This window comes from Echinops telfairi, unplaced genomic scaffold (genome assembly GCF_000313985.2).
Source record: "Echinops telfairi isolate 266 unplaced genomic scaffold, ASM31398v2 ScPeMD7_7457;HRSCAF=8495, whole genome shotgun sequence".
NCBI classification, from domain to species: domain Eukaryota; kingdom Metazoa; phylum Chordata; class Mammalia; order Afrosoricida; family Tenrecidae; genus Echinops; species Echinops telfairi.
Window position 1 is genome coordinate 18679174 of NW_022111357.1, and position 12677 is coordinate 18691850.

At 48.3% G+C, this 12677-nt stretch overlaps 1 non-coding gene across 1 annotated transcript; it reads left to right on the top strand.

Annotated features, from left to right (window-relative positions):
* Positions 1-6115: 6115 nt before the first annotated feature.
* LOC115872795 lies at positions 6116-6238 on the top strand. The gene has a single exon (XR_004048041.1). It is a non-coding gene; the product is annotated as a small nucleolar RNA SNORA26 (small nucleolar RNA).
* The last annotated feature ends 6439 nt before the right edge of the window (positions 6239-12677 follow it).

Sequence of the window (12677 nt, forward strand, 5' to 3'; positions counted from 1 at the left end):
TATCACGGAAATCTCCTCAATGAGTTTCAAAGGTCCCATCATAGTATCTTTTCTGCCAAGCCCCCATTCCCTCCAAGGCCCCCTTCCCAAAGGCCTCCCTCTTCACAGTTGCCGGGCTTGGGCTTCATTCCCTTCTTCGTCCTCCTGGTGAGCGGTGCCCCTGGCTTCTCTCTTGGCTCACTCTTGCAGAACCTGGGCTGCAGAGGAGGGCAGTTCCTGGACTGTGCCAGTCTGCAGGTGCTCTTCTTTGCAGCTCTGGGGCTATTGGTATGGTGAGCTGCTGCGGTGCTGAGTCTGACGCCCAGGACCTGTGTGTGGACCTGGAGACTGAGCCACTGCATTTTGGGGTTTGTTTTGAGGCTGTGGCCAATCAGAAGCAGATTGCCTGGCCTGTCTCCCAAGGTGATTCTGAGAGGGTTCAAACCACAAACTGTTCACTGACGAGTCCAGCGATGAATAATCTAGGCCACGCGGGGATTCCTTTTTCCCCTCGTTCCTAATTGTGGAGATGGCCGATTCCACAATGTCTACGCGTTCAACTCAGTGACATTGATGACCTGCTTCAAGTTGTGCCACCATGATTGCTTATGCCTTTCCGAATTCTTCCACACCATTAACACCAACTTAATGTCCCTGAAGCCAGTCTCCCCTCCTCCTTTCCTCTAATCCCGATCTCTCTCAACTCGCAGTTCATTCCAGCCTATAGCGACCCTATAGGTCAGGGTAGAACTGCCCCTGGGGGTTTCCGAGGCTTTAACACTTATCGAGAGTAGAAAATCTTCTCTCTCTCCCTCAGAGGGGCTGCTAGTTTTGAACTGCTGACCTTGTGGGTAGCGGCCCAATGTGTTGCCCACTACGACACCGGGGCTCCTCTCCCCCCCTGGCAGCCCCTAATAATCTTAGTTGTCTAAGTATTTGTTCACATCATCTGAATGGGATCAGTCAGTGTTTTACCCTTTTGCCATCAACTTATTTTGCTCAACATGCTCCAGGTTCCTTCGGTCCGTGGCAGGCACCAGGACCATTCTTCTTCGTGGCTGAGTAATATTCCACTTGTCTGTGTGCTCCACGTATTGTTGATCCATTCAGGTTGTTTACTACTGTGAAAAGGGCTAACATGAACATGGGTGTTTACGTTTCAGTTAGCATTTCTGTTTTCACTTCTTTGGGGTCTGTACCAAAGAGCGGGATGGCTGGACCATATGGCACTATTCAATTGAGGAAAAACCAAAATTCTTTTCCAGCAGTTACACCCTTTTACATGCCTACCACCAATCGAGGATTCCAGTTTCTTCACACCCTCGTCAACAACTTTTTATCTGAGTTATATTTTTTGCTCTTGTTTTTCTATTGGGGATCAGGTGGCATCCCATTGTAGTTTTGATTAGCCACCTCTCGGATGGCTAATAAAGTTGAACATCTTTTCATGTGTCTGGTGGCTATTTGAATGTCGGCTTTGATGAGATGTCTGTTCACGTTCTTGGCCCATTTTTGATTGGGTCATTAGTCTTTCTGATGTTAAATAGTAGACGTTTCTATCTTATTATCTTTTCGACGAAGCTTCCATTGTCCTCAGAGGTTTAAATATTTTGGAAGCTGGATTGTTCTGCGCCACATGGTTCCTGAGTATTTTCTTCTGATCTGTAGCTTGTTCTCCTGGCTGTTGACGGTTTCGAAGTCACGCTCGTCACCACGCTGCAAGGCTGACCCTAGCAGCATGAGGAGAGACACTTGGGTCATTTTAGGAACACTGAAGTTGGAGGGGTCTTTCTGCAATCTGAGGTGGTGAGACCATAATATTACGAATAGGGGGGAATGATTATAGATCATGTTTTCTGAAGATTCACTGTGTGCTGATGCGTTGACTGAACGATCTCATTTAATGCTCCCAACAACTTAAGAGGTAGGCATGAAGTACAGAGGGCTTAATAAATTTGTCTAGGTCATAACTGATAGAATTCATATCCAAATCCTGCCAGGCTGACTCTGGGGTCAGCATTCACATGTCATCGTCTGTGCTTCTTGCGTTGCGACAGATGTTGTTGCTGTTGTTGTGAGTAGGTGCTATTGAGTTAGTCCTGACCCGTAGTGACGCTATGCACAGCAGATCTTAGAGGTAGCTCATCTTCCCCAAACTCTATTTTGCAAACGCGCAACCCAACCACACTCACGGTTGTGGAGTCGATTCCAACTCAAAGCACTCCTCGAGGACAGGGTAGACCCCTCAGAGTTTCCGAGGCAGCACATCTTTACTGGGTGGGGTGGGGTGCGGTAGAAAACCTAATCTGTCGCCTGCAGAGCATCTGGTGATTTCAAAGTGCTGGCCTTGCGGTTGGTTAGCAGCCAAGGTGTCACCCACTGTCCCAGCAAATGACACTTACCCTTCAAGGGACTTGTTCATGGTCTTATTGTTGGGTGCCGTCCCTGTGTCCCACAGAACAAATCACTGCGTGGTCCTGCACCTCCTCACAACGCGATGTTTCAGCCCACTGCCGGCAGCTGCTGGGCCAATCCGTACGTACACACGGAGGCCCTCCCTATAAGGTAGACCTGCCTCTGTCCGTTTCTGAGACTCTTTACTAGAGCAGAAAGCCACTCAAGCGCCAGCCATGCCATACTGGCCACAGGGCAGCTGACACCTTGTGGTGCCCCACCCGTGTCCCTGACAAGCCCGGGTGCCACCGTGGTTGGTGCCCAACAGCTGCATGACCAAGGACCCGGAGGCAAAGCACGCTGGGGTGTGGGGGCTGATCTGACGTTGCCAAGCGGAGGCCTCTTTCCGAAAAAAGAAAAAAAAAAAAGAAAGCCCCATCTTTTTCCCATGGAGCAGCTGGTGGTTTTGAACTGCTAACCTCAAGCTTAGACGCCTAACTTGTAACCACTATGCCACCAGGGCGCTTTAACATATCCTGTAGGGGCTACATGATACGAACTAGAGATACAGGTCTCTGGATTCCTATTAAACCCCTTTCAACCAGGGAATGCAGTTAAAATTCAGAATTGGTTTCTGAACCTTGGCCTCGCTATCTGTTCAATGGAGGAAAAAATGAGTGGAGAAGACAGATCGCTAGCTCGACAAACACATCAGATTGTGGCTGGGACATACAAAAGAAACAGTTAGGGCATGTGATGAGAACAACTGAAGCTGAGCTGCGTCCACTATGGGAGGTTTCACCGAGAAGTGGCCTTGCCTTAGACCTGATATGATATGATAAGAATAACAAGAATGGCCGGGGCTGGGGCGGGGCTGGGTTAGAAAATTCTGGGTTCTACCAGGTAGGTTAGTTCTAGCTCTAGTCCCTAACTTGGACACGTTGCTTCCTTTCTGGGCCTCAGCTTCCCCATGGGGGGGTGGGTGGATTTCTGGTCTCTGTGATCTCTTTTTGCATCTGTGACTGTTTAGAGTGAAGACCGGACAAGATCTTGAGGCCATCTTGCGTCCCCCCTTCTAGGTCAAGGGAGAAAACCCTATCTGTTGGCTTCTACTATGTGCCAGGCTTTCAACCATCCTTCCAGGAGCTAGGATTCACCCCCATGTAGCACAACAGTGCTAACAGCATTGAAAGAATGCCCGCAGTCAGGCCCAAGTTTCTGGCAGGGCAGGCCTGGGGGCAGGGCGGTAGTGCGTGGATGGTGGGGAGCCGAGGGTGCAGCGGGGCACACCAGGCTGTGTAGCACAGACCCACTATTGTCCCCGGAGGCTCCCACCGGAGCCATACCAATCTCTCTGGCCCTGAGGCTGACCTTTGGGGCTGGAAATCAATAACCTGGACTCTGGCTTTGGCCCCCCTTGTCCACCCCCAGTGACCACAGGCTGCTCTGAAGAGAACCCAGGGTCATTAAGGAACTGTCACTCTCCCTCACCCTATTTGAATGCACAGCTGGGGGAAGGGCCTGGACTGGGGCCTTCTGGGGAGACACAGGTGTGGACAGGTCCTCCCCATGCTCACCCTGGGGCCGCCATCTCTGCTCCTCCTGGATCACCACTCGCTGCTGCTCGGGTTCGCCCTCTGCCAGGGCGGCCCAGGGCCGGGGCGACTTCCTCCTGCTCTCCCACCTCTGACCACGGAGCCCGAGCCTCCTCCCCTGAGTCCATGTTCATCGGTACATTCAACCCTGGTGGCGGAGTGGCTGGGCTGCTACCGCTTCAAGGGCAGCAGGCGGAAAGAGAGACGAGGCTTTCTGCTCTTGAAAAGAGTTACAGTCTCGGAAACCCACAGGGGCAGTTCTGCCCTGTCCTAGAGTGGCACACCGTGAGTCCACCGGTGGTAGTGAGCTGGTTTGGGTTGGTTTTTTATCTCCTTCTATGGACCCCTGCCTCTGCACTGTGGAATGTGTCCGTCAAAGCAGGAGAGGGGCATTCATTCACCATTTTCTAAATATTCCACCTTAGGGGGTCTTCTCACCTCCCTCTCCCCCAAGCAACCTATTTGTTAGGAGGCTCTCCTGTTAGGAGGACTCTCTCAGAAACCCACCTTGCCAACCTCCTTTCTTTCTCCAACCAAACCCCATGCTTCCTGCCCACCAGTCTTCACCACCTTGACCCCAAAGCTCCAGGCGACCACTTCTGGTTGATTGATTAGAGAGAAAAGGGAAGGCGACCAATGGAAGAATCTGGGCCTGTTTTTATGCAAAGCTCTAGGAGGGAGGAGTCTTTCATTGCGCAGAGGCATCTGAGGTGGCCACGGTGGCATTTGAGGTGCTACGGGAGGAGGTGGGGTCGGAGGAGAGGAGGTGGGGTGGGAGGCGGGATAGGATCTCCAGTGCTTGGAGGGTGGGTGTGGGGTCAGTCATGGTCAGAACGGATGCTCCAGGGCTGGGAGGAGACCGGTGGTGAGTTGGCAGAGATGAGAAGGCAGACCCAAGGTGGGTTGGTAGGTGTCTGGGTAGGAGATGGGCGTTTCCAAGACGGCCCCAACAGGTAAGAAGTAGGACTCCCCGATTGTTCCCAGCTGATGTCCTGGGTGACTGGTACTCTTGCTTTCCAGCGGGGGGCGATCTGTCCCCACAGTTCCTCTTTCTTAGTCTGCCCCGACTGGGTTCCTTTGTTAATTCATCTGCGGGAAATACTTGAGCACCACTGTGTGCCGGGCTTTGTGCCGGAAACTGGAAAAATACAGGCACGGGTTAGCTAGACAGGTGGCTAAACAAGGGCTGGACCTCGAGGGACTAGGATAGCAGGGTGTAAATCATCATAATGATGAAGGCCGAGGCCTGGGTGAATGTGTCTTCTTGGGGATCAGGCTGGTCTTGGGGATCAGGCAAGGCCTTTCTGAGGAATTGACTTTTACACGAAGACGTAACAGAGACTTGAATCGTGACCACGTGGGACTGTGGGGAAGAGGTGCAGATGGGTGTGTGTGGATTGTGTGTCCGGCAGAGGGGCAGCGTGAAGAGCCCCAGACAGAAGTGATTCCAGGGGTCCCCACCGGGGGGAGGGTAAGAAGTCAGTGGACAACGCAGAGTGCTGCTAATGACTGCTCACCATTCCTGTAATCGGTGTCACCGCGTTGCACCCGTGAACATGCTGATGTGGCAAATGTTCTAAGTGTATTTTTTACAACGTTATGTTTATATCATTAACAATTATATATGTATGAAGCCAATGTATGTCTAGATTAAGCAATGATCAGAGGTTTATTTGATTCTGTTGTGGGACATCCCCCCATCCACCCCCAACACACACACACACTGAAATCTTAACAAATTCAGTTTTCCTTTCTCTCTTTTTTAAAAAAATTGTGATTTGTGATGTGGGTGGAAGTTGACAGCGCAAATTAGCTCCCAGGCAACCATTCATACACATTTGGCTTTGTGCCCTCGGTTGAAAACCCCGCCATCTAACGGCACTCCTCCTTCTTCCTCTTGGTGTTTCCGTTCCTCCCCTGATCCCCTCTGCCTGCCTTCTGCGAGTGCTCTCTAGGCAGATGCTGCCCTTTGGGTCTTTCGTGATTGATAAGGCATGCATATTATTGTATTGTTCACCTTATCAGCCTGTTCATTATTGCCTGTTATTGTTTACCTTATCAGCCTCTATATTACTGGCTGAGAGTTGGACCCCAGAGGTGAGATCAGTGCCAGGGTGACTAATGCTATAGTCTTTTCGCCCTGTCCTGTGCCCCTTTAAGGTTGCTGCAGTGCTTTAAGAGGGGAACACAGACTGGCAAGGCACCCCTCCATAAAACCCAGAGACGAGGTCTGTGGAACTCTTCTTTGGAGCCCATCTGGAGTCACAGCTGAACCCGAAGGAAGCGCGTTGTCCTTAAAGTTTGAGCACCTATATGGGGGGGGTTCTCATGTAGGACTTAGTACAAGGTAGAGACCATGTACACATGTGTGCACAATACTTTATTTCAAAGAATAACCTTTGGGTGGTTACACACATACACACAAAGACTGGTCTGTTAAATGATTTTGAGTTCTGTTTCGTTTTACATTTCTCTTCCACTCTCTCCAGGCTCTCGTATGGGCATTCCTCTCAGCGAGGTCTGCCATGGGAGCCAGTCACCAGGAGGCTCTGGTTAGCGAGTTCTCTGTCCATTAGGCCTTGGGTTCACTGTCTCCATGCATCTTTCGTTCATTTCCCTTTTCTCTGCCCTCCGTAGGGAGAGACCAGTAGTTGGACATTCCATGGCCACTCAAGTTTTTAAGACCCCAGTCGCTGTGCACCAACATAGAACATTGTCTTTGTGGGCTGTGGTGCCAAGGGAGCTGATGTCCCCTCCGACGATGGGCCCGAGACCCCAGGTGCAGCGATGCAGCGATTCAATCTCTTAGGTGTTTGGTTCTGGTCAAGCAGTCTCATGACTTTGCCTGCTGTCTGCTTAACTGTAACAGGGGACGTAAAAGAGCATTGCCACAAAATCACTGATACATGTATAAAACAAAGCAAAACACATCAAAATAGGAAGTTATTGTTTCTCAACATGTCTCCTATCTAGGTCTACACATTTCTGCAAGCGGTGTTTCCATCTCTACGACACTGCCCGGGAGAACGCTGCCCTCTTCGGTTGACATCACACCCAGACAGGGTTAGTGCCTCGCTGGTGGACTCTGATAGCGTCCGTTCCCTTTCAGTGTACCCCGAGTCTTTGGGGACATAAAGAACTCTGAAGGGGTCGATGTACAAGCCCCCCGCCCCCTGAGGGTGATGAGCAACAGACATGTGGGATAAAGAAGACAGAGGACGGGGTAAGATATGAAAATGATAATAATTCATAATTTAAAATATTAAAAAATAACTTGTAATTTATAAAGGGGTCACGAGGGTGGAAGAGTCGGGGGAGGGGAGGGAAAAAAGAGGAGGTGATACCAAGGGCTCCAGTAGAAAGAAAACGTTTTGGAAATGTTGATGACAACATATGTACGCATGTGCTTGATACAATTGATGTATGGATTGTGATAAGAGCTGTAAGAGACCCCAGTAAAATGATTTATGAAAATGAAAATAATAAATAAAGGAAATCTGAAGGCGCTAGACCAGGGCTGTGGGGCGTGGCGGCCATGAGACTACTCAGGGAACTTCGATCTCAGCCCTTGCTGCCCTCCAAGAACGAGCAGCCGCGCTGTTGGATGGAAAACGGCCCAGCGGAGCTTTCCCAGCCTTGTTCTTACCAATGCAGCTTTCAACTGTCTCAAAATTCCTTCCTAATAAACCTCTGTAATCATCCTCTGTCATTTGAGAAAAAAAGTCTATGAAGATTACTCCTTTCAAATGCAAACAATAGCAACAAACACAGACTTGTGGGGAAGGGAATTGCGTGGACTGGCCCTTCCTGCCATGTCTCCATCACTCCCACCAAATGATTGGGTGGCTCCCTCCCTCGCTGCTCTCCTGTGGAGCTCGGCTCACAGTGACCGGGTGGGACAGCTGAGGACTGCCCAGGTGGATTTCTCATACTGCACCTCTTTAGAGGAGAAGACCCATGGAGCGGCTGGTGGTTTCAAACTGCTGACCTTGCAATTAGCCACCCAACATGTAACCCATACACTCCCCGTGCAAATAAGGTGTGTGAAATACTGCAGGGGGTTGATCAGGTTTGTGGTTCTACTGGGCATATCATTGAACCATCGCAATAACACAGAGAGAAAGAGAGAGAGAGAGAGTCCCATGATCATCAAGAAAGAGGAGCCATCAACGGAGCATGTGCAAGATCCCTGTCTGAAGTGACAGACGCAGCAAAGACATGAGACAAAGTTTAGGAACATTGCTGAGACATTGAGGCAGAGCAGAGGAGCAGCATGCCTGAGAAAAGGTATTTAGGACACACACACAAACACACACACACACACACACACACACAAACTGTATTCTTAAATTTTTGTAACCTGTTAGCTCCCCTAGCAAACTGGATAGCAAGAAGTTTGTTTTTGTTTCGACCCATTTAAAATTTGTTCTAGTGTTTTGTATCTTCTGTACCTGTTGTCTGAGCCGCGCGCGGCAGGGAATGATCACATCCGGCAGAGAAGAGTGCTGTGGGAAGGGTGGTTGGTATCAGAACCAGATACGAGGAAGGAGGATAGAGGCATGTCTGACCTCCGACGCGTGACAGTCAATCTGGAGCTGCCATGTAGTTGGATTCTCCTCCGTTTTGTAGCCAGAAGAGGTCAGAAGTGGTCCCTGTGCCATGAAGCGTGGTAGATTAATATCTCAGTAGTTAATTTCAACTCATTTTTTCTTTTATCCTCTACAATATGTTCATTATAGAGATGGCAAAATGTGGTGAAGAAATCGGATAGTGTTCGGCTGTCAGGAAGAATAGCACCTTGGTCTCCAAGGCTTGTAGTCACACAATCAGCCATTCAAATGAGGTGTCAGCTAAGTCCACGTGGAAGAAGCACACCAACCTGTGTGATCCAAGGACTACAAGTAACGAAATCCAAGACTGGAGGAGGAGACGGTGTTAGAGCTTAAATTCTGAGCCTCAGTTTTCAGAAGGCTCTGGATGACAGTGAAAGCCCAACATCCATTTGCAGGGTCCTTCCATGGAGTCTGGTGAATTCCCTCTGACCGTTAACTAGGGATGAGAAAGCCTTGCTATCAGACAGAGTGCACTGGAAAGCGGATTCATGCAGGTATTAGCAAGTTAAATGTTAACCCTCTGTCCTTTGTTCTCCCTTTTGACCCATTTGAAGTGCCCTGGTGGTGTCATGGTTACCCATAGGCCTGTGATCCCCAAGGTCCACACTCAGAAACCAGCAGCAGTTCTGTGGGAGAAAGGCGGGGGCTCTTTACTTCTGTCCAGTGCTGCTGTCTTGGAAGCTCAAGGGGGCAGTTCTACCTTGTCCTGCGGGGGCGCTGTAAGTCAGAATCAACTGGATAGCAAGGAGTTTGTTTTTGTTTCGATCCATTTAAAATTTGTTCTAGTTTTTAGTATCTTCTGCTTTCTTTTCTTTTTAAAATTAAAAAATTTTTTCTTTTAATTTAAGGCTTTTTTCTGTCTTATTCTGTTTTTTTGGGGGGTTTTTTGTGTACGTTTTTCTGTCTAGGAAATCCAGGTTAGGTAAATCTACAGAGATAGTAACTGGATTAATAATTTCTTAGTGTCATGGCAGGTTGGGGGAAGATGGGGAGCTAAGCATAACGAGTAAAAGAAAGAAGAAAATGTTCTAAAATTGATTGTGGTGATGACCGCACAATGCTTTTTAATATGATTAAACCACTGAATCGGATGATATGTGAATCATATATCAATGAAACTCTTAATTTAAAACAAAAGAAAGAAAAATAAATCTTCATTGTGTGGTTTGAGACAGACCCATAGAAAGATTGCTGTGTCCGAGGTCAGGCCACATTTCAGCCGATGAGGTTGGCCATTTGGCATTTCCCAAACATGGAACGTTGACCTCCCTGAAAGGGTGGGCCTAGAAGCCAGAAGGTGAGCAGCCCACCTCTCAGCGCCATCTTGCCAGCCGGGCTCCGCTCGCTTGTCACTTTGTGTTTCTCCCCTCTGTTCGCATCCTTGATAGTGTCCTTCCAAGGACAAACGTCGTCGCTTGTCTGTTTTCCTTGATTGTTTCATTACATGTCCTTTTGGTCTCGCACCAAGAAGGCCTTGCCTAGCCCGAGGTTACAAAGATTTGCACCTATATTTTCTGCTAAGAGCGGTACAGGGTTAGCGCTGACATTTAGATCTCTGGTTCATTTCCATTTCTTTTGCAGACAAATTCACTCCTTTGCCATGGGTATCCGTTTCATCCGCTCCATTTAAAAATATTGTGTCCTGTAACCTCGCGGACACAATAGGTCATCTGTGAATGTGAATAGTTTTACCTCTTCCTTTCCAGTCCGATGTCTTCTTTCTTTACACAGTTTTATTGGCACATAATCTACATATCATACAATTCAACAGTTCACTCATATCAAGAAGGGTTTTACAATCATTACCACAATCAATTTCAGAACATTTTATTTCTTATATTCATTGTTATTAGCTCCTCATTCCCTCCAATTTCCTATGTGTTACCCCCAAGGAGCCATTAATCCAGTCACGGCTTCTATAGATTCACCCATCTTGGATTTTATATACCAAAAACCATACAAACCTAAAAGAAACAACAAAACGAAAGCTAACAGTGACAACATAAAATAGAGAAGACCCCCAATCACAAAAAAAGCAGAAAATATTAAAAACTAGAACAACTTTAAAACGAATCAAAAGGAGATGTTAAATTCTAACCCAACTGCATCTGCCATCGCCCACTTCTGCATGATAGCAAGGCCATTCACGTCCTGGTCTACGGTCAGAAGGGATTCTCTGGAGGCTGAATCCACATGGTTTCCCCTTAAAAAAAAAAAAGGTAACGACTTTAAAATGGACAAAAGGGAGATCAAATAAGATATTACATTTTAACCTAACTATATTTGCTATAATCATCGTTGCAATGCTCTCTGGCTGATAACAAGGCCATTCACATCCCTGAACTATGGTCAGAGGGGATTCCCCGGGGCTTCACCCATGTGGGACCTCTACAAATGGATTTAGGCTTTCACGGTCATCCACGGCCCTTGGGTCACACAGGCTGGACCTAGTTGATGCCTCGCTTACGTGGCACCTTGTTTGAAGACAAGCCTTTAAGATGTGGGGGAAGGTAAATGATGATTGTAAAGAGGCACTCACTAAATATGCGTCTTGTGTCTTTTTGCTGACTGCATATTATTCCATTGCATGGTGGACACAACGTGTATGTAACATTCCTCTGTTCGTGGACACAGAGGGGGACGTTAACTATTCTTTGCTCCATTCAAGCCAGGAAAGGACATCCGTGGCCATAGTAAGCGGTGTTCTGTAGTGGCTACGAGCATATTCATGCTATTGGATTTGAATACTAGCTTCAAATCCTCGTTCTGTCTCTCATCCTCTTGAAATGCTTGAGCCGGGAGAATGGCTAGGATGACCTGAGGTAGCATTTGAAAATATACCTGCAATTTTGTCCACGAGGGGGAAGGTCAGGGAAGACGCAAGAGCAGTGTGGCCTCTTCTGCAAATGTGAAAGCTCTTGTACCCTATCGCAGGATCTCTTCGCCGCCCGGAGGTGTGAAGTCAGGGCCAACATACTGCAGTTGGCAGACTGACACCCGAACTGTCCAAGGAGCTAAGCGAGTGAACATCAGGCAGAGGAAGAGAGGTGTCAACCACAGAGAGGAGTGAGGTGAGAGTATGGGGGTCTGGGCTGAGCTCCCCACCCTCAGCCCTTCCTCTGACTCACAGCTCACCCAGCTGCTTAGGGTCTCTAGACCCATGGTGGCCCCAGACACCTTCCTGCTCACGAGTGCTCATCTGAAGTCCTACAAAAGCATCCACATGACAGAGCGCCTGGGCCCTTGCTCCAAGGGAGCAGCTGGCCAGCTCAAGTTAGGAGTGGCAGTGGTTTGGGGTTGAAGAAACGCTTGAGGCTTTTCAGGGAGGAAGTGGGCTTCTGATGGCCTCTCTTTCTGACTGCATGAGGCAGCCCCGCCTCCTGACTCTACCTTGTTTTCTAACCCCCTGTTTTCATAATAGTCAGCCCTGATGTTGGCAGACTGCTTTATAGTGCAGCAACAATCAACCAGGGATTCTGCTGGCTGGACTGTAAAATATAAATCCCAAAGACATATTCGATGATACGTCCCCAGCAACCCACAACTAGCACAATGCCTCAGACCTCACTGACAATCAAGAATTATGTGAGTTGATGAGTGAACTAATGGAGGACAGATTCTTGGGGTGCTTGAAAGGTTGTGAGCGAGGTGCCATCGCCGTATTCTGACCCATAGTGACCCTAGACTCACAGAATGAGGTAGTTCCTGGTCCTGCGCCTTCCTGACCAGGGATCCTGTGCTCAGGCCTATTGTTGCAGTCCCGGTATCATTCCGCATAATCGAGGTCCTTCCTCTCGTTTGCTGCCCCTCTACTTTACCAAGCATACTGGCCTTCTCCGCGGACAGACTGCTCCTGGAACAGGGCCAGATGCTAATTCTGAAGTATTTCTGCAATCCTTAACACAGGTCTCCTTCTATCTTGATTTTTAAAAATTGATCAAAAGATCATTTTATTGGGGGCTCTTACAGCTCTTATAACAATCCATACATCAATTGTATCAAGCATATTTGTACATATGTTGCTATCATTATTTTCTAGACATTTACTTTCTTTTTTTTTTCTTTTTCTTTTTTTAAACATTTTATTAGGGGCTCA